We start from the raw sequence: 19280 nt of genomic DNA on the forward strand, positions 1-19280 counted from the left end.
TCTCTACCCCTCCCCTGCTCTCAATCTCTCTCTCTCTCTCTCTCTCTCTCTCTCTCAAAAATAAATAAACAGCAAAAACAATTTTTAAATCCTTACAAATACTACTAGTTCCAGGTTCTTACTTATAGGTTCTGCAGACATTCAAGAAACACAAAAATTCAATCTTACACAAACTCTTTGAAACAATAGAAAAAAGATAATTTCTCACTTCATTATATAGGATTAATTCAAATTTGATATCAAAACCAGACAGTGCCAGTATGACAAAGGGAAATTATAGCCCAATTTCTTTCATGAACACAGAGGGAGAAAATCGTAAACAAAATAATAGAAACTTAATCTAGAAACACTGAAAAAGGGGAAAAAATCATAGTTTTTGTGGGGTAAGAAAATAGAAACTGGAAGAGAGGGACTACCTCTTATAGAGGGAGTAAAATACTAGGGATGGAGACACAGGGGGTCACAAAGGGACTGGTATCACTGTCTTTCTTTTATTGGGTAATGGGTCCATTGGTGATCGATTACCACCATGTATTTAACATTAGCATCGTTTAGAGTTAAATGGTGAAATCTATACTCTAAGTATGTCTATACTTTATACTTTCTATGTGCATGTGTGTATATATTTTTGAGATATAATTGACACGTGACATGATATTAGTTTCAGGTGTACAACATAATGATATGATATTTGTACATATTGTGAAATGATCACCATAGTGAGTCTAGTTAACGTCCATCACCACATAGAGTTATACTTTCTTTCTTGTGATGAGGGCTTTTAAGATCTACTCTCTCAGCAACTTTTCAAATATAGAATGCAGTATTGTGAACTACAGTCACCATGCTGTACGTGACATCCCCTGACTTATTTACTTATAACTGGAAGTTTGTACCTTTTGACCTTCTTTACGCATTTTGCAAACCCCTTACCCACCACCTCTGGCAACTGCCAAGATTTTGTCTGTATCTGTGAATTCAGCTTTTTTGTTTGCTTGCTTGCTTTTCAGAATCCACATGTAAGAGAGATCATATGATATTTGTCTTTCTCCGTTTCCATCACTTACATCACTTAGTATAGTGCCCTGTAGGTCCATCCATGTTGTTGCAAATGACAAGATTTCCTTCTTTTTTTATGGCCAAATAATATCCCATTGTGTATATAAACCACATCTTTATTCATTTATCCATTAATTGTCAGTCCTTTTATGTATATATTGGTGATGTATTGTTCAGGAGTTTACAACTGTATATATGTATACATATATATATGTATATACAACTATATATGTGTATATATATATATGTATATATTTATACACAACCATGTAAAAATCGTGCATACATGCACTAGTGGATGTGGATGTGTGTGGATGGGTGAGAAAGAGAGAGAGAGAGATTGAGGTTGAGATTTTAAAGAAATATAAAATAAAAGCATATCACAAGATGGAGATAAACAAATGCATTTACTTTTGGAAGATGAACTTGACCCTGCTGTGCTTTTGGATTATACCCAGCCTCGTAAATCTAACTTCGGGCTTTTAGCAGACAGGAGACCACGGAAAAACATTCAAGCTTGTGTATTTTCAGACAGGCTGTCTTACTTTGGGTGTTGTGTGTTTAACCCACACTGTCAAGTTTCTGTAAACAAACCTGCAACATGATCCATCTGACTGCTCCCTGGTTATTATTCAATTATCACCTATTCTGCTGATTAACAGTCTCAACCAGGCGACATTTCCTGCATGGAGCTGACACCCTCCCTTGATGGATCACATGTCCAGATATAATCAAAACTGTGAAGGGAAAAAGCAGAGAACTTCATCTTCAGTACAGAGTTCTCTCTCCTAGTTCTTTTTAGTTTATTCTTTCCTGAGGACAGTCATCTATCCTCTAGTGGAGAACCCAGGGCAGGGCTGCGGGAGTCTCCACTTCAAATGCAGACATTAAGGATGAGGAATGGGGGAGACATTGTCTGTAGAGAATTTTAAAATAATAAAAGGGAATGCAAGTCATTATGTTACCACCACACATGTCTAAATAAAGTTGGTGTTAAAATACTCCTCTCCCTAAAATTATTGAGTTGGCTTAAGAGTTCTTAATTGCTATAGTTACTATTGAGATATAATGTTGTATATGTAAGCTTTAAATTAGTATATTTTAATTACCTATCCTTAATAACCTCCTATTCTAGGTGGAAGTTAATCAGAAAACCAATAGTTATTCAGAACTCCCAACACAATTAGCAGAGCGTGCACTCATTTTAAGAGTAAGTGCAGAACAGTTTGGAATGAGCCACAGTTCACGTCTGAAACTTCTATGGCACTATTTAAATAGTTTTAATAGGGGCGCCTGGGTGGCTCAGTCGGTTAAGCGTCCGACTTCAGCTCAGGTCGCCATCTCGCGGTCCGTGAGTTCGAGCCCCGCGTCGGGCTCTGGGCTGATGGCTCAGAGCCTGGAGCCTGCTTCCGATTCTGTGTCTCCCTCTCTCTCTGCCCCTCCGCTGTTCATGCTGTCTCTCTCTGTCCCAAAAATAAATAAAACGTTAAAAAAAATTTTTAAAAAAAATAGTTTCAATAGATTAAAGTAAACACTGCTAGCACAATGAGACGGACTTAAGCTGTTTCAATTCTGTCATTCTGTGTGACCCTTTGCAGTTTATACTTGAATTTAAATTTTGTGTTTGAAACTGAACAAGAAAATGACATTGTTACTTAGTGGTATGATTTAGTAACTACCTAAATTGTGGGGTTATTTTTTTTTTTTTTGGTGGGTGTTTCTGTTTTATCAAAATTCACTTATTGGTTATTGTCAGTAAGGAGAGGGTGTTAAAAATGACCTGTCCCAACTGTCAGATGCATAGATGCACCCTGGAATTATCTTTTCCTTTTAGTTCCCCAGAGTGTCATTGGCAAATCTAGAGCTAAGGGCAGGTGGAAAAGGAGTCTTCTAACTGGAGGGGACATGGTTTGGATGTTTTTAAAGGAACCTTCAGCTTCAACATATTTCCCCAAACTTGGTCTGCAGGAGAAGGAGCCCTGCTGGCCATTTTGGTTCTACGACAGTCCTTTTTCCTAAGATGCATGATTCGAGTCTGAGGTTCTGTCAAAAATATATTTAAAGCTTGGGTGTCATATACACCGCACCTGAAACTACATCCTCACAGCCATTCAAGATCCTTTAAAAAAATTTTTTTTAATGTGTATTTATTTTTGAGAGAGAGGGAGACAGAGCATGAGCAGGAGAGGGGCAGAGAGAGAGGGAGACACAGAATCCGAAGCAGGCTCCAGGCTTTGAACTGTCAGCACAGAGCCCTACGGGGGGCTCAAACCCACGAGCTATGAGATCATGACCTGAGCTGAAGTCAGACGCTCAACGGACTGAACCACCCAGGTGCCCCCAAGATCCCTTTAAATGTTTAGATGTTATGTTAAAATACGTACGGGGGTTCCTAAGTTCTCAGTCCTCTTTCAGAGATGACATGAGGAAGAAAAGTTCAAGGCTGCCGCTGTCCAACAGTGTTCGCAGACAATGTGCACACGTGGGGGATGGTTTCAGAAGCCAATTTCCTCAGGGTTGCTTGCAAAAGAATTCTTGAGACAGAAGGTTCAGGCAATTGGGATGTATTCCTTAAATCACATAGTAAGGAGCTGTGTTATTGGGAGTCTGTTTGCTCCTGGTTCACCAGACTTAATATATGTTTTCTTATTTAATGGTCCAAACAATGAAGTGAAGCTTTGCTACGTGGGGCTCTTCTGAGGAAGGTGCAGCTGACTGACCCTGCCGGCCCCCATCCCCCCAGGGGTTGTTTAGCAGTGGGGCTGAGATTCTCACCCAGCCAGCCTTGGGCATGGCTTCACCTCCTCTCTCTCATTTTTACGACTGGCTTTGATCTTCAATGTAATGCTGAACAAAGAATTTCAGTGGGGGGGCACCTGCGGGGCTTAGTCAGTTAAGCATCTGACTTTGGCTCATGGTCAGGATCTCATGGTTTGTGAGTTCCAGCCCTGCATCAGGCAGGCTCTCTGCTGTCGGCAGAGACGCCCCTTCAGGTCCCCTGTCCCCTCTTTCTCTGCCCCTCTCCAGCTCATTGACTCTAAACAAACAAACAAACAAACTTTAAAAAAAAGTTTTCAAGAATTTCAGTGGGACGAGTGGAGACGGTGGCATATATCCTGAACTGCACTTTAATTTGTAGACATGGCCAAAATCTATTTTCAGTCCGGAATAAATAAAGGTAGAGAAAAGCTCTCCCAAGCTGACCTTTCAATTTGCCACTGAGCAGCTCCTCTGGAATGTTCCGAAAGAGAACTCACTCTTGCCAGAGGGCTTAGCAAAGCTGAGAAACTTTGTGCTGTTGGATAAGCGCTTCTCCTCCTCCTCGGAGAGTGGTCCCTGTGGACCAAAGGGAGAGGACTGGCGTCTCCAGCAGCAGGGCTCTCCTGTCTGTTCCTAGTCCCTGCCCTTATGGCATCCCTCATCTTTTTGTCCCGCTTCCTCCCACCTGAAAATGCTTGCAGAATCCTATCGGATGCCAACCCGCTTCTGTAGTAAGCAATATTTGGGGGATTTTCTCAGAGGGTCGGGAAGCATTTGTACATGAGCGAAATCAGTGAGCAAAGGGCTAGAGCAATATAAATCAGAGAAGCAGCTCAGATTGGGGCTGCCCTGATGCGGCTCTGCCTCTCATGGAGCATCTCGTTGTGTGGCCCTGTTTCCTCCACCTGCTGCCCCTGCCCTAAGATGTGTAATGAGAAAAGGAACTTCATTTTTGTCTCACAGTTGGCCTACTTTAAAACCCTAAACTGTAGAGTGACCCTTCATCTGTGGCATCGTTTTTGAATCCCAGCATGTCCTGGCCTCTTGAAGCCATTGTCTATGTGAACAGCAAATACCAGGCCCCATTTGTGATCTCCAACGAACTCGGAGGAAGGCGGCTGGTTTAAGTCCTTGGGGCATCGTGGATGTAAAGAGAACGGGCCTACCGTTCACGGAGCCAACTGTGGACGTGCGCCAAGTAGTTCCTACTCCACAGAGGTGCTGGGGGGATTAAATGCGTTACTACGTAAAAATATTTAAAACTGCGTCTGTCCTACCGTGAGAGCTCCGTTCCATCTGTTTCCTAGTATTCGTGTCAGTAGTCGTGTTGTTGGGTTCTCCCTGTTTTTCACATGCTTCCCCAGTGCTTTTTTTCAGAAGCACGTAAAAATACTCAGTTTACCCCCTCTTAGCTATGGGAAACGCTGCTGGGCACTTCAGGCCCATCTGCTAGACACGTTATTTGTCCTCCTTCACCATGCTGGGAATATCAAATACCAATTGTGGGGCTGGGAGGCAGGGCTGTGGGGCCTTGCAGACTCCCCGTGTTTCCCTTGGGAGGTGCAAGGCTGCAGATCCCCTGTATCCCAGATGCCCAGATCTTTGTTCTATCAACTGTGTGGCCGAGTACCCAGGCCCCTTCAGGGGTGCCTGGCCCTTTGGCTTCCTTTCCTTCCCTCCTTTGTCACCATTCTATCCCAAAGACTGCTTTTCCCGGGGAGGCCCTGAAAGCTTAAGTGGGCTTTCTAGACCCAGACGCGCAGGACCGACTCCTGCTGTGTTTGGTCATTTCCTCCCAAGACAGGGAGATCTCCCTGGCTGCTTCCTGGGGCAAAAGGCAGGGCACACACTGGGTGGCGGGTGTGGTGGGGGAAAATCACCTAAGTTAATTTATTGAAATATGACCCGACAACACCAGAGGAACTTTAGAAAGTCTTCGCCAGCTTCCAAGAGTAAGACGGTGTCACCCGTGTCTCACCACCAGATCCCCAAGGCCCGACGCGCGGTCTAGGAAATATTTGGAAACTGTCACGCGCAAGAACGTCCTTAGTGGTATAATTGTTTACTTCCCCGGATCCACCAAAAATTATGGCCGGTTAGTTTGTTTTTTTAGTCATTTAGACACAAGCTGTTTTTGAAGACTCAGAGAAAAAAAAAAAAAATATCCCACGATACAACTGTTGGGATAGCTTATATTCAAGTTTGCATACTTTGTGTAAATTAACAACGTCAAAGTGTATCCCATGGGAATCAACATCTTGGAATCACATTTACCCAATGAGTCTATCGAATTAAGTTCAGTAGATGTTTCTGATCCCATGGCACATCCTCAAATTAACAATAAAAGTCATAAAATTTAAAGTGAAGGTCCAAGGAGAGGGCATGCTGAGTAAACAGTCTTGTGTAGTTAAAAGACTCAACAACAGATGGTAGGAACAGCAAAGTGTAGGAAAACTGCAAAAAAAAAAAAAAAAAAAAAAAAAACTTCAAAAAAACAAATGGGTCCTTAAAATAGATGAATGCCAAATAAAACAGAAGAGTGTGAGGAGCCATAGTTTTAGTTGAAAGTGAAGGCTTTCACATCAGCTCTGGTGGGGCCTGGAAAATTCCTAAGTATGGACCTGATGAGAAAGTTTAATAGGGGAAAAAAAGGAAAACATTGGGACTACTATCAAACATTTTAATTATAAACCATAATTTTCATATGGAATGAAATCATGGGATACTTTTCATACAAAAAAAAAAGTTATGCTTCGATTTAAAGTGTTTATGTGGGAAATGTTCAGAGGTCAATTGTTTTAAGGGGAAAACCGAGCAGAGCTGGTATTAAGTGGTAATTTCCTAAATTTAGCTCTTACGCCAATCTTCCCGAAAGTCATTGTATCTGTCTAACAAGAGCCATTTACCATGATTTCTGCCAGAAAGGGTAAACCTTAGAATCAGAAGATACCAGAGTTTGACGGTCCTCTGTGATCCTCTGCTCCAACTGGCTCATTTCACAGGCAGGCAAGGGAGTACAGAGTCAGAGATGTGGGTTAAGTGAGCTCTCCAAGGTCTCATGGCTCATTAGTGGTGGGATCAAAAACTAAAACCAGCTTTCCTGGCTCTTTTTCCAGGCCTGAGATCTAGAGCCATGACCCTCCCAGGTTGCTGGCTCCTTCCTTTTGGGGCCACAGATAAGTACTAATCTTCTAGAACCTTCCAGTCAGACTTCATGCTCCAGGGTTGTGTCCAGAGTTAAAGGGGGTGTTGTGCTAGGCTGGAAGCAGAAATTGTGAAATTCAAACACGTTGGCAAATGCAAACACAGGGATAAATCCACTCAAATCAGGGCAGAAAGCTTTCCTTACATAAATTGCTGTTGGAAAGAACGGTAAAAACTTACCCACAATCCATGAATGTGTTAATTGTTTTTTTTTTTTTCTTCCACAGACACTCACTAATTTATTCTGAAGGGAATGATACATTTCCAAATTCCACTTTTACTTTCAAGAAATTCAAACTTCAAAAAAAAAAAAAAGTTGAACACTGTATTGTGATTGCTTCAATAGTTAAGAGTATCAGCTGTCATGACTTTGAAAAATCATTAGCAAAAATTGGCCGTGAAAAAGGGAAATCTGTCTAGTTCACAAGCATTCATCTTATACGAGTAAGCAATTCCTAATCTCTTGTTGGAGAGAAACGCGGCACCTAACTGCGTGCTGTCGGGATCGGCTCCCCCCGCACAGTGATTGGCCTCGACGGACCTCCGAGCCTGGCTGGGCTCCAAGCCTTGGCTGAACCTCACACTTTATCCCCTCGGTGATTCCTTGCTCCTCCTCCTTCCTCTCCTTCATCTGTCTAGCATCTTTTATTTATTCATTTATCCCACCCATATTTCTTGTGCCAAGAAGAAAGGTTAGTTGTGTGCCAAGCAAGGTACCGGGTACAGGGAAAATACAATGGAAAGCGAAAACCGACAGCCCTCTCTGCCCCCCTGGAGCTTAGAATCCGACGGAGGACACAAATGTTAGGCAAGAATGAACAGGCATGAGTGGGGACACTCAAAAGAGAGGTGCACAGTGATGTAAGAGATCAGCACAGAATTTGAGTAGGCTGACCTTGAGCTGAAGTAGGACAGACAGGTTGGTGTAAGGAATGTCATTACAAGTATAGGTATGAATGTATGTATTTGTTACAGGGGCTGGACGTTATGCAATTGTAGTCGTTGGTTGTGCAGCCTCTGTAAGGCTGTCGTCCTAACCTCTGATCCTCCGATGTGGAAGCTCAGAGTCCGGAGGACAGGCAGCCAGCAATGGAAGATGATGTAAAGTAAGGAGAGGGAGCACAAGTCAGGAACCACACCCACGCGGGAACCCGTGAGGATTGACTGAGACCCATGTCAATTCTCACCGCCTCCCTTGAGGATGTAGTCCTGCAGCACGTGCTGGCTCCCTCATCACAGAGGCCAACACGCACCCAGGAGTCAGAGAAGCTGAAGGAAAATCCAGGGAGAGGTGGGACAGTCGCAGGTCTGGCTGCTGCCCTGCCCCAAGGAGGGAGCCCTCCGATAAGGGACATGGCGTGAGTTGTGCTCACTTCCTCTCTCCATTCCCACAAGGAATGTCCCTGGTGGCCCACCCTCACCGGAAACAGTGGGGAAAGGGAACCTGGGGAAGGGGGTTCAGCCTAGCCAAGTTGACGCTTTACAAAGCTACCCAGGCAGCCTGGACACGGTGTAGGCAATGGGTGTGCAAAGCCTTCCACATTCCTCTCTGGCTGCTCCCACCCAGGTCTCCCTGGTCAGTGTGCACTTTCAGAGACATAACCTCTCCACTGTGCAGGAAGTTGCACTGGGGGCAGGTTTGGAATTCCTGGATGAGCTGCCAACAGGCGAAGGGAGGGAAGCAGCGGCTAATAACATTACAAGTCCCTTTGGCAGTGATGCAAACCTCCACCGTCACAAGTAGGACAAGTGGAGGGAAAGGAGGCTCTCTTAATGGCCAAGTCAGGTAAAGGGTGGCAGGCTTCCAAAGACAGTGCTGACCCCTGCATGGCATGTCAGTGGAACGAAGAGTCTGATGTCATTACATCTCTGGTATGTCTGCTTACATAGGATGTTTTTCTGTCTCCTCCTACCGGTGGATCTCTGAGCCATGCACAAGAGGGTCTGATACAGTTTGGCCCCCCACTTTTGCCAGTGTTGGGGAACCAGGCCTGTGCCTATAATGAGACATTCTGTCTTATTTGTGACATCAAGTAGCTCAGCGGCCCTTCAGATTGGCTGTGCCGTGGAATCACCTGCAAAGCTTTACAGTCTGGCCAGATCCAAGTCCCCCACAGCTGGGGGTGAGGACGGGGCATCGCTAGTTTGTAGAGGCCCCAGGGTGATGCTGGTGTGGAGCCAGGGTTGAGAACCAGGGATCTAGCCTAACTCTCCTGTTTGTAGGTAGTGAAGCTCAGCCACGGAGAAGTTGACTGCGCCCTAGGATGGGACCCCGGTGTCCTCACTCTTCGACTCGGGCACTTTCCACTGGGTATCCTACGGTATCCCCCGATGAGACTAAGAAACCTAAATTGAAATTGCATTCTCTGAGAATGTGTTTCTGAAAATGTTATTTAGAGAAGACAACGAGATGGGTAACTCATTCACTCAAACTCCTGAAGCATGTGGACAAACATGTGCTTCCCAAAGGTTTGCCTTAGCTTACCTTGTCCACAGCATGAGAAACAGAAAGTAGGTGAGTCTAGGAATATGTTGTTCCACGGAATGCATTTCGGAATGATTCTAGCAATTTCAGGAGAGCCTTAATAGCCAATAATAGGTCTCCTAAAAATGAAACCATCTTCACTGGCATATGGTCACATGCTCAGCCTAGAATAGAGCCAGGAGCCTCTGTAACAGTCCGCTTTAAAAAGAAAACCAATAGAGGGGCACCTGGGTGGCGCAGTCGGTTAAGCGTCCGACTTCAGCCAGGTCACGATCTCACGGTCCGTGAGTTCGAGCCCCGCGTCGGGCTCTGGGCTGATGGCTCGGAGCCTGGAGCCTGTTTCCGATTCTGTGTCTCCCTCTCTCTCTGTCCCTCCCCCGTTCATGCTCTGTCTCTCTCTGTCCCAAAAATAAAATAAACGTTGAAAAAAAAAAATTTAAAAAAAAAAAAAAAAAAAGAAAACCAATAGAGAGAAGGAAATGGCAAATTGGATTAAAACAACTTTTGTAAATGAGCTGAGCAACATCCACCCTACAGTCTGCCCTCATAATTATCACTAATTATTTTTTAATAGAAACAAAATCAAATGATCAGACACTTTCAGTCTGTGGCAAATCACATGATGTACCAATATCTACTGTTATTATCTTCTGTATTTAAAACTATCTTCAGTATCAATCACATTTTTAATGTTATTACAAAATATCTAGTGGTAGGGAATATTTATGATGTTCACATTTATGATGTAAATATCTGCCATTTTTTTTTAACTCATGTATAATTGACCTGCCATGTTATATTAGTTTCAGGTCTATAATAACGTAGTGATTTGACAAGTCTATACGTTATTCAGTGCTCACCACAATATGTTGTATGGTGACAGATGGTGGCTATTTTTATACAATTTTAAAGAACAATTGTAACATTGTTTCTATAAAAACCACACATTCTCATTTCAAAGAATTCAAGAGTCATGGACAAGTACAAAGAAAAAAAAAAGTAAAATAATCTTCCAGATTGCACCATCCAAAAATAACCATGTGGGATATCAGGTGGACATCAGTTTAGATTCTTTCAAAGAATATGTGTCGGAGAGAGAAGCTGTCTAGACAGACAAACTGTAAAATGGGGATCACACTCTAACACCTTTTTAAAATTAAAAAATACAGGGGCACCTGGGTGGCTCAGTCAGTTAAACACCTGACTTTGGCTCAGGCCATGATCTCAGGGTTTGTGGGTTTGCGCCCCGTGTTGGGCTCTGTGCTGACAGCTGAGAGCCTGGAGCCTGCTTCAATTCTGTGTCTCCCTCTCTCTCTCTCTCTCTGCCCCTCCCCTGTTTGCACTCTGTCTCTCTCAACAATAAATAAAATTTTAAAAAATTTAATTAAAAAATATATATTTAGGTCAATTTTACTTACACACAGGAGTAAGAAACTGAAGTAACACTGGGAATTCCAAACGTCACGTAAATGTTTAACACCTAACACGTTATTTCCTTAAAGATGCCTTCACAAAAGAGATTATGAAAATGATTGTAGTCATATTTGTATTGACTATATGATTCAGTTTTATATAGTATCGATCCACTCCCTGCTCTGAAAAATAAATATTAAAACATCTTCCCATTTTTTTCTCTCCCCCACCTCCTAATTTTTTCAGTTCATTCTGATTCTTTCACTCAACACACGTTAACTGAAGGTCAGCTTTGTGCAAGGTACTTTCAGGGCTCTGGGCCTGTGGCTATAAGCTGCAGACAGACCAGACCAAAGTCTCACCTGTCATGACTTCTTGCATTTTAACAGAGAGAAAAAAATAAATGACAATTTTGCCATTGTGCTGATTCTGTTCACTAAGCCTCACAATTGCCCCGTGTTGTTTCTACAATTGAATTCGTTCAGTGCATATATCTAATCTAAGTAGAGGGCTGGCAGGCAAGAGGGATGGCCAAACACGCTTTATAAAAATAGGAGGGTCCTTTAAATTCACCTCCATCAGTGAAAGTCAGCCCATCCTCGACTTATCTTCTTACCTTCGTTTCTCCCCACCTCCTTCTCCATTCTGCCTCTTTAGAAGAAGGAAAAACTGAGGTGCCTGGCTGGCTCAAGTCAGTTAAGTCTCCAACTCTCAGTTTTGGCTCAGGTCATGATCTCTTGGTTCGTGGGATCAAGCCCTGTGTCAGGTTCTGTGCTGGCCGTGCAGAGCCTGCTTGGGGTTCTCTCTCTCCTTCTCTCTCTGCCTCTCTCTCTCTCTCTCAAAATAAATAAACTTTAAAAAAAAATTTTAAAAGAAGGAAAAAGGTCTCTCCTTTCCAGATTCACCAGCAAAGTTTCCCCATTATGCTTCCTCCCATGTTTGCTTTTGAGGAACAAGGACCAGGGTGAGGGCAGCAGTTATAGTCTGAGCCTCTCTCCACTGCCTCCCTGCAGAATGTCCTTGACTGCGGCTTTACACACGTGTGGCATTGGTGTTATTAGGTCTCTTTCCCTTTTTGGCTTTTATTTGGTTTTCACTATTTTGATATTGTAATTGTTCATTTTATTAAGTGTCGCTAAGTTAGAGAATAGTTATGATCGGCGTTTGCTATCCTATGTTTAATCTTTACTTGGAAATACCATTATGAATGTGAATCCCTGATAGAAGATCAAACCATAATGTGTTTCCTGGAGTAGGGGTAGAAGAGGTAGGTTAACTAAATTTTCCTTGTCTGCTTCATGTTGGATCCATTCCTAAAGAATAATTGCTACTCTGTCTCTTCTAAGTGTTCCCAGCCCTGGCCTGTTCTCCTGAAGGGCTTCATGGCAGAGGGGAGGACCTTTGGGAACTGGCTATGTTCACAGGACCCATTGTCGCAACACATCTCACCACTTGTGAGGGTATCACACAACTATTGCGTTGCCAGAGATAAAGAGCAAAATTCGCAAATGTGAGATGTTGTCGAGCGAGAGGGTGCTCAGTGGGGAGGGCTGGACTAGGTGGCCTCAGAGGTCCCTTCCAACCTTGCAGTTCTGTGGCAGTTTGGGATTTTCAAGTGATTCTAATGAGAAAGGAAAGGATCTAAATATATTTTTAAAAAAACCATGTAGGAACATTTCTGTAGGGCTTAGGTATTGAAAGGATGCATGTAACAAAGCAAGGAGGCTAAGGAGAAAAACATAAAGTATCCAAAGCTGAAAGAATAATATTCAGACAGGCTAACAGTGAGAAAGGTTGGAGTCTTGGGAAACATCCCGAGGTCAACAGTGACAAAAAAAAGATTGAGAGCCCCGAGAAGGATGAGTGAAGGCCTCAAGAGGAAACAGAGGGCTCACTTTTGATATTTGAAGATAGTTTAATAACAAGACTTTTTAAAGGTATGGGTAGAGTACAGAAAGTAACAAAAGAAGGGGCAAGTCAGAACCTGAGAATAACTGGGAGGGGACACAAGACAGAAGCAGTGGCTCTCAGTGGTGGACCCCAGCCAACCCAAGGAATCACGCAGGGTGAGCTGACCCCACTGTCTTTCTCTTCTCCCTCCTCCCTTGAGTGCTGCTACCTCGGATTGGCTGAACCCAACGGAAACCAGAGGGCAAAGGGACCCACTGATCCCGTCCATCCAGGACAGCCTGTCTGGGGTGGTGTTTCTTGAGGGACAAACAAGACGTCCCAAGACATCTTGCTGAAACAAGATGTTCAGCAAGAAAGGACAAAGAGGGGACAGAACTACTCACTACTTAAAGAAGTTGAGTTATTACAGTACTTGACAGTAAGTAAGCAGATGAATTCAGCACCTTCTCCATGTTTATCCTTCCTCTCAAAGACCGTGGTCTAACTGGAGAGAAATAAGCAAAAAGGACTGACGCCAAAGAGTCAAGACAGTAAACCAAGTACTAAATTACTTTAAAGCAGTTCAGCCTGTGGGCCTATGTGAATTGTATCTGAGAATGTTGGGAAAAAATTATGTTCTAGTTCCAGAAAGTGTCAAGATAATACATTATTGAATTGATAATTATTGAATAGATAATAAACTTACTGCAATTAAAAGGAACGTTAAAGGTCTCGGGTACCTTAACTTCTGGAAGATATTTGATGGCGCCTCTCACACTTGGGGTGGGAATACTGCTGGGGTAATACTGGTGTAGAGTAAGGTTGCATTTACCCCCTGGCCAAACAGTTCTACACAGTGAGTGTTAATCGGCAGTGATGCTGACATAGCACAGAGGAGAGAGAGCACGGGACCCTCGGTGGCCCACTCCTGTTCAAGTTTTGGTGAAGGACTTGAATGAAGACAGGAGGTGTGTTCCTATCAAAGTTATGACTGATTCAAACCTGGGAATGAAACGCTATTCTGAGCAACTCCCTTAAGACGCCTCAGGGTGCAATGCCATGGGAGGGGCAGAAATTCTGGATGGATGGAAAAATACTGACAGAAGCTTGAGGGAAGGTGTTTGATGAAGTTTGTCTGATATCCTCTGGAGGGAAATGGAGCCAGGCTGGTCCTTCTCTCTTGGACTAGTGCTGCCTCTGAACTTGAGATTCCAGCCTCCTGTGAATGCCCCTTCACCCCTGAGGGAAATTCTGAGGCCATCTTTCCCTCTACTGCCAACAGCATACTGTGTGAGCTGTCCCCAGGAATGCAGAGACATCACATGCCTTGGGATGCTCTGTGTGGCCCCCACACAGCGAGCATGGCAAAAAAGGCCAAATGAAAGCATTTTAAAAGATCTTGAGGCGCCCGAGTGGCTCAGTCAGAATAAGTGTCCAGCTCTTGGTTTTGGCTCAGGTCACAATCTCATGGTTTGTGAATTCGAACTCCGCCTCAGGCTCTGTGCTGACAGCATGGAACCTGCTTGGGATTCTCTCTCTCTCCCTCTCTCTCTCTGTCCCTCCCCTGCTCACACACACACACACACACACACACACACACTGAATTTAAATAAATAAACTTTAAAAAGAAAAAGTTCTCAACTGATGGACCAAATGAAATGAAATGTGATGGAGTAGAATTGTACGGTTTGTAGAGCTAATTTGTCTGTCCTGTACTAAAAAAGGGCCAAAGTGAAGGCTCAATGACAGGGCTGCCCATGCCGTCACTGCCACAGGTGGAAGTATAGTGTCTAACTTCGGAGACGTGACACGGCGAGAGCATACCGGAAGTGCTATCCACAAGGGAAGGCACCCACTCTCAGAGAACGATGACAAATCTCAGTTTCTCACTGGGAGAGTGACTCACAAGGTGATGAGGCTGGCTCCTTCGTCAGCATGAAGGAACACGCAAGAAAGTGGGGCCCCCAGAGAAGAGAAACACTCAAAGGGATTCACAAGAAGTTGAAGAAGGCAGAGCTAAGCGAGATAAGGTTACAGGGAGACTGATTTAAAGACCAGTGTAAGAGGGGGGAAAAAAAATCCTTGACAATCAGAGGTGTTTCAAACAGAAGCAGCCGCATTTTGAGATGGGGGTCACTGGAGCGAGAACGTGAGGACAGGGCTGGGGGACACCTGTCTGAGAGGCTGGGCTTTGCCCCTGCAAGTTCCTCCCTGCCTTCCCCAACCCGCTCCTTCACGAGCCTGCACCTCGCCCAGGACAGCGGAAGGCAGCGCGGAAAAGAGAAAGAAAAGGGCCTTTTCACAACAGGTTCACCCCTTCTTCTGCCCGAAAAGGTGACCAGTTGGTCTGCCCTGAGCAGCATAACAGACCGACCCAAAATGGCCACTAAACAATGGTAGTAATCCCTTACGTTTGTTAGGCTATTGAAACTCTCGAAGGGACATTTTTAACAAAGCAAGGAGTAAAGAACTCATTTTTAGAAGAGCCGGGTTCAGAGGCCGGCCCCACTGATGACTGACTTGTGTCACCTCGGGCCGTCACCTGAGCCTCACCTGCCCACCCAGGCTGGTCGTCGGGAGCCTAGACAGGTTGTGGAATGACGCAGGCAGTGTTTGTACGTGCACACCCACGCAAACGTGTACACGTGTGGCAATGGCTGCCACCTGTCACCCATGCAGCCTCACGTCACCACACGCGAGCTCGTTCCCGGCAGTCGAGGCACAGACCTCACCACTTACCCTGGGTCTCCGCGCCTGCCCCCCCCCCCCCCCCCCTTAGCTGAAGGAACCACTGCCAGGGGCTCCCTTCCGTGCTTGGGATCTCGTTTCCCACTTCCTGACGTGTAAGCAGCTCTCACTTCTGACTGCGGTCACTGCCTCATAGCCTCTTTTGAAAATCAGAGTGCCGCCTTCGTGTCTCAGGTCTGCTGTTTTCTTATTATAGCGAGGCCCTCTCCTTTCAAGGTGTCCTCAAGGGGCTGGGGATGTCTGAGTCCAGACTCTAATGGCACGGTAGCCAATAAATTGGAGGAAGTATAAGGGGGTGTTGAAATGCTATCCAAGAGCCCGGGCAAAAGGTTCCGGACTGAAAAGGAAAGTGCTCCTTAGCAAATCGTCCCCTGAGCACTCACGGTGCCGTCTGCACGTTCAGTGCTGGGAAGTTGCAGCAGAGGCAGTTGTTGTGTGTGGGTAGGGTCCCGGGGCCTGGGACTACACAGAGGCGGTCAAGTATTTAGGAAGGGAATATAGGCTGGGGGTGGGGCAGGAGGAGGGTGTCCCTGGCCCATCCATAGTAAACGCCTCCACTTTTGTACTGTCTTTGTGTTTGGTCATCTCTGTTCTTCCCTTGTAGTTCGTGGGCCATTATGTCAGTGTGCTTCAGGGCCAAGACTTACAAGGCAGCCTCCCCATCAAGGTTGGTTACAGGTAATAGATTCTGGGAAATCAGCCTCCTTCAGGCTGTATTTGGTAAGAAGGGTGCAGGGAGAGCAGCAGCCCGCCCTGGGCTCTTGGATTTGCCCACCGTGGGCATCCAGTCTTGATTTCCTAGTTGGCATGGTGCATTGCTATTCAGGACCTGCGTGTAACATTAATTCAGACTTGATGAAAACAACTCATGAGAATCCCTAAAGCCACATTTGATAAGGAAAACTACAGACAGTCGACCTTGAACAATGCAGAGGTTGGGACACCAACCTCCTTACCCCCACCCCGACGCAGCTGAGAATCTGCGTATGACCTTTGACTCCCCAAAGCTCAATTACTAATAGCCTACCGTTGACCAAAATCCTTACCGATAATATAAACAGTCAATTGACACATAGTTTGTATGTCATATGTATTACAGACTATATTCTTACAACAAAATAAGCTAGAGAAAAGAAAATGTTAAGAAAATCATAAGGAAGATAAATCACATTTACTATACTGTATATATTGAGGAAAAAATCTGCATATAAGTGGACCAGTGTAGTACCAACCTGTGCTGTTGAAGGGTCAACTGCACAATTTTCTTTAGTTACACTGACATTGTTACTAATTGTTAGTAATTAATTTTGTGGATTTGTATTGTGTCATGACATATTGTTTTATATGTTCTAATGGTAAGTCCCAAGGTCCTTCTCTCTTAAAAACTGGTGACCATCTTTAACCCTTGTGGCAGATCACAGATAGTTCGGGAGCAATCTGAGTCCCCCCCTACGTATCCCATGCAGCATCACTTCAAGCTGCCTGTGTGTTAGGGTGCTTACTTTGTTTTCTCCAAAACCCTCTTTAGGCTTTGATCGTGTGCTTGTTCAAAGAACCATCTTGCAGTAATGAGTCTGTATTGGCTGATGTCTGTGGAAAGCTTTGTTTCCCTCTAGGACTCGGGATCTGCTATTCCCCATCCCTCAAACGAGCGCCATATTCCTTCACTGACACTTTCACCCCAACGACGTCAGTGTTATTCCGGGCACTGAGCTGGAATAGCCCTCTTTTAAAGCCCCCTCGGTCAGGAAACATTCCCTCCTTCTAGAATCTGACCTAGCGTGAAACACAGACGCTATGACCTTTCCGACGCGGAGGCATGAAAACCCCTCCGCACAAGGCTGCCACCCTTGTGGTGGGGTGGAAGCTCTGGGGAAATGGCTCATTGCTGTGATGGCAGGGCCGCCCCATGGCCTCCCAACAGATCAAGAGCACCATCACCATCTTGTTTTCTTAACTCATGCTTTCTTACCGCGTTTATTGGGATCTGCGTAAAACGGGGAAGGTGAGCAGTGTAGGAAAGGGACCCTACATGAGAAAGAGAACAGCCAACGATGAAACCTCAGGGTTTGCTTTGCTTTCTGCTCTCAGGTAGCCTTCCTCTCTACGCCATGGAGTGGAGTCATTGGGGTAATTGGCTCCTGCTTTCTGCAAAAGGCATGCTCCCAAACAGCTGTGTTTTGATCAAGTTTTAATAAGCTGACTCGTGCTCATTAATGCACAAATAACTCTTACTCTTTAAAGGAAAGGTTGAGGGTCCCTTCTGTTGTGACGGCACAAGACTGACTTGAACTAAGATCTAGAGATCCCTGTCGGTTCTCAGATGACTTGAGCACTTGGAAATTCAGCTCCTGTTTACAGTTTTGTCTTTTGATGTTTTAAATGTTTTCGATTTTGATGGTAATCTTTTCAACGCTTACGATATTACATGTATATAGAATGTGCACGGCCGCCTTGTGACAAAGTACTGCCACGAGATTTCAGTGCCCGTGACCCAGACACTATAATAACATCATTTAACTTTAAATGTTTGCAAGCCATAGCTGCCTGTCATTTGGTTGACAGCATCGGTCTCGGACTCGTGTTGTACTTAGTTGGAATCTATCACCAGGTGCAAAAGCAAACCCTCTCTTTTGCCATGAGAGTCCGCACTGGAATGACATTTTTCTAGACCGAGAACTTAGACTCTTAGAGTAGTTAATAAATCGATTTGGCATCACAGAAAAGACATAGTACATCAGTCACACACCACTTGAAGTGTCACCGCCTAATGATAAAGGACAGAAGAGGGCATATTAGGTCACTGACACATTTCTGCTAAATGAAGCCGTGGCAGAATGTACAAACAAGTTTTGTAGTAATTTGGAAAGATAAAAATGATGGGGGAACTGAGACATCACAGGGTGCCTGCCCTGTGGCATTGTACCTGGCTTATCATGCTACAGATGTCCTCCTTGGGTTCCATCTTGGAACATAACAACTCAGCAGAAAATACAAAATGGCTCTTATTTTGAGGAAACTAACCACTATTTTTTGTTTAAGTTTTTAAGCCATGTATCGCAAGGTACACTTGAAGTGATTCTGTAAGAGCTAGTACATTGTTTTAAAAGTAGTAATGATAACAAGAATAATAATAGAGACTCCAGTGAGGGGTCCACCTTGTTCATAGTCAGAAGACTGAAATTAACAAAAATGTACCATGTAAATTACTCTTTCTGCCACTGTCATTCATGACCTACAAAAACAGCAACTGCATATGGTTTAACCTAAGAAGCACAAAAGTGACAATTTAGTGTCAGCAAGGTGACATCCATCACAAGGATTAATGCTTTTTTTTTTTTTTTTTTTTGAGAGAGAGAAAGAGAGAGAGCACGTAAGCACGAGTGGGGGGGGGGGCGGGCAGAGGGAGAGAAAATCTCAAGCAGGCTCCATGCTTAGCGTAGAGCCCAATACGGAGCTTGATCTCATGAGGGCAAGATCGTGACCTGAACTGAAATCAAGAGTCAGACACTTACCCCACTGAGCTTCTCCAATTAATGCTTCGTAATTCGAATTTTACTCTTCGGTGTCTCTGTTTTTATTTGTGCATTCGTTGGCCGTATGGCTTATATAAGAACTAAAAGCATAAAAAGTTGATTCCTAGTTTAATGTTTATAACATTGAAGTAAAAATAATGTAAATACCGGAACACCACAAGAACGTGTTCTTTAACAGAGCTCTG

The 19280-nt window shown here is 44.4% G+C and overlaps 1 protein-coding gene across 13 annotated transcripts in view; it reads left to right on the forward strand.

The window, feature by feature from the left end:
• The window catches only part of RGS6 (regulator of G protein signaling 6), a 603395-nt gene that overhangs the window by 440191 nt on the left and 143924 nt on the right, over positions 1-19280 (forward strand). The window lies entirely within an intron of this gene.

This window comes from Panthera onca, chromosome B3 (assembly GCF_046562875.1).
Source record: "Panthera onca isolate mPanOnc1 chromosome B3, mPanOnc1 haplotype 2, whole genome shotgun sequence".
Lineage (NCBI taxonomy): Eukaryota > Metazoa > Chordata > Mammalia > Carnivora > Felidae > Panthera > Panthera onca.